A 3,895-nucleotide genomic window follows, 5' to 3' on the forward strand; every position below is an offset into this window, starting at 1 on the left:
CTTTCTTTTTTTGCCCATATCTGTCCATTTATTTATAACAAAAATACTATATGAGTATTAAATACTATGTGCATCATATATAATGTGTATGTTTATGTGTATAGAGTAGTCATTCTAAATTCTATTTGAAGATCAATTTTATGTTATAATTTTTTATACAAAAGTCTTTATGTTGTTTTCTATTTAGGAATTGTTTTAAAGATATAATTAAAAAAAAAAATTGGAATATTATATTTTTATATAATATTACATTATCATATTTATATTTTTGTGTAGACTGCACGGAAATAAAATTAAATAATATCTAGCAACATATTAGTATATAGTATACATTAAAACAATTCCTTCTAAAATTATGGTATATAAATATACTAATCTTTTGACCCTTATTCTTTTTAAAGAAAGTCTGCGGGCAAAGAGGGGCAAGCATCTCTCGAAAATTTTCGAATATTTTTGTCCCATTATGTGGACACACTATTAAAACCACACTACAAAAACACAACACTCGTTTTTTAAATTCAACGCGTTATAACGCGTTATAACAGTTGAGCGTACTTTTGCGGTAATCTCTTGTTACGCGTATGTACACAACACGCGCGACTGAGCCTGAATATTTGCCGCGCACTGATATAATTGCGTGTGCCTGCCTGCATGTGTGTGTGCATGATACAGTCGACTTATTCCCCGATACATACATATATACTTACATACATGCATGCTACAAATATCGCGTAATAATAAAAACAATTGCTCATCTTGATATTTTTCATACGTTAAAAGGAACAAATTCTAAAATTTAAATATAAATTAAGATTGCGTTCTGTCCCAGTAAACGCTAGATATTCCTGGAATATTTATAAAATGTTCCTATGATCCAAAATTAACATCCGAAGAATATTCCAAAACATTCCGGAATATTTACAGAATGTACAAGGAATATTCAGATAAGCGCGAAATGTTCCATTTTTTATCCATATTTTGAATATTCCAAAAATATTCTCAGGACATGCTTGAAAAACATTCGGAACATATCCCATGTATATTCCATCATATATTCAGAGTGATATATATTATACAGTAAAGATTATTTTAAGAAAGGGTTTTATAAATTATTTAGATGGTATTCATTTATGAATATGATTCATTTATTCAAAGATTATAAATATAAGACAATATAAAATAAATTTGATACTTCTTCAAGGTACGAACCACCGTACAGACAAATAACGTGTAATAGTCACGTAATGGCTGCGTTCAGTATACAAAAGATGCCACGAGACATCCGTCTCGCCCTGTAGTTAAGACTCTTCTTCTTTTTCTTAATTGTACGACCCAGACACTGAATACGAAACGCAAATAATACCGGCAATATCGGCACCAATTCCTCTCACATGCACATGCTCAGTCAATCAGTTCCTGATATGCATGCAATATGGGCTTACGCATGCGTGAACGCAAGAGTCAGCCAATCACAGACGTAGTCGCTGCGCGCGCAGGTAATGAAATGTGTGCGTACGTCGGTTTTCACTAATGTCCGATAAGATTGATCCAAGAGGGTTCCATTAATATTCTATGGAATATTTTGTGTATGTTCCATACATATATCAAAATGTACACTGAATATTCCTTATTGCTCATACAAGTAGTGTTCATAGAATATTCTGAATATTTCACGATTATTTGAACGTTCTGTGAACATTTCTCTACTATTTCGGTATATACGGAACTTTTGGAATACGAATGGAATATTTCAGGAATATCTAGCGTTTACTGGGAGTTCACGAATTGATCGCTTCTGGGATACATTCTTCAACCAAAGCGTACATGCAAAACGCATTTGGTGGGAAATATTTCTTTCAACAACCAGCTCACGAATTGATCGCCTCTGGGATATATTCTTCAACCAAAGCGTACATGCAAAACGCATTTGGTGGGAAATATTTCTTTCAACAACCAACTCACGAATTGATTGCTTCTGACTAACTAACTATTATGACACAACTACTATTGCAAAATAATTATAATCAATTTTCAGTGAAATATACAAATAAGCAAAAGATTAATGATATTTTAATAAATTTACAGTTACTATTACATACACACAAACATATACACATATGTAGATAATATATAATACACATATAGTATGCTCGGATAAGAAAGAGATGGACAGAGAAGAATGGGCAAAGAGAGAAAGAAGATATGAGTGTAACTGAGCAAGTGTCTGTACAAGTGCCAAAAGTAAGAAAAAAAAGGAAATAGTTATATCTTTCTCCGTAGCAATACTTTATGCTCACTAATGTTTAGTGACTGATGTGAATTATCACTTACATACATGCATGCTACAAATATCGCGTAATAATAAAAACAATTGCTCATCTTTATAAACGAATATTCTCCAACCAAATAAAAATATTATTTTCATATTGATTAAAATTAATTCGATACATAAAACCATTATTTATAAATATTTTACGACAAAAATTAAATTTCTAAATTTCAGTTACTATTACATACACACAAACATATACACATATGTAGATAATATATAATACACATATAGTATGCTCGGATAAGAAAGAGATGGACAGAGAAGAATGGGCAAAGAGAGCCAAATAAAAAAATTATTTTCATATTGATTAAAATTAATTCGATACATAAAACCATTATTTATAAATATTTTACGACAAAAATTAAATTTCTAAATTTTTGCTTTGGAAAAAGTTTATTTTCTATAAATATAGGCAAGCTTATATAAATATGCAAATGTTTGGTAACATAAGAGGATAAAATATATCAAATTTTCTTTTCCCATTTATAAATTACAAAATATAACTATAAATAATAATTGTCATAAAAATTATATGTATATATATACATGGTGGTCCTCGTAACGGCCGCCACGATTTTTAAGGCACTTACAATAATCTGACATAAAAAAGTCATAAACAGAAATTTATCAGTTTCTAACCGGCAACAAATTGCAATAATTCTATAAATGCAAGACTGATTTTATCAAACAAATACTATTTTAAATTACAAACTCTTACAAACTGAACTGCTTCTATGTACTTGGCTAGTTAACTTGATTTCATATTTAGTTTTGATTTTTGATTTTTTAAAGGTTTTTATTTTTTAGAGGAAAATCATTTTTTAGTTTTTTATTTTGTATGATCTGTTAGTGTGTAGATCAGTAAAATACGAATGTTGATCTCTCTTGTCCAGTCCCTCGAAACCGCACGAAAAGAACGTATTTAACTCCTCCACAGAGCACGAGAGGTTTCCGCCCACATCTCTGGCCTTGATTAGTCCTAAATGTTTTAATCTTCACCAAATTTCAGAGTTATTGGCTTGATTAAAAATGGTAAAATAGTAGGCTCTTTTGGCTGACCTTACGAGAATAGAAGCAAACGTCGGAAAAGATTGTAGCGATGATTTCCTCTTCTTTTACGCCAAGCTCTTCTGGCTAGATCCCTCTTACGCATAGCATCCCGTAGCTCATCCGTCAGACACGTAACAGGCAGGTTCCGAAAATAACGTTTCTTTAACGGCGCATGCCTGTTATAGCAGGTCAAGAGCTGAGAGTTAAAGATTCTTATCTTTTCATCTATATTTCCAAAATCAAGTAATTCAGTCCAGTCCAGACGATTAATGTAATGGACAGAGGAATTTTAAAGATAGAGAGAAATTAAATTAGAAATAAGTTTGGGTTAGATTATTTTTTCCGGAAGTGGAGCCCCCCCGTAGGGGGGGGGGCGGAAGCCACTGTTTTATGCATACACTTTTTAATGCGAAGTGAGGTTTCACATGGGTTTACAACTTTCCACGCAAAGCGAGGTTCAACGCAAATCAATGTGTCTAGTTCTTTGATAGTGGAGCCCCCCCCATAGGGGGA

Source organism: Formica exsecta, unplaced genomic scaffold (genome assembly GCF_003651465.1).
Source record: "Formica exsecta isolate Colony F162 unplaced genomic scaffold, ASM365146v1 scaffold503, whole genome shotgun sequence".
Classification (NCBI taxonomy): Eukaryota; Metazoa; Arthropoda; class Insecta; order Hymenoptera; family Formicidae; genus Formica; species Formica exsecta.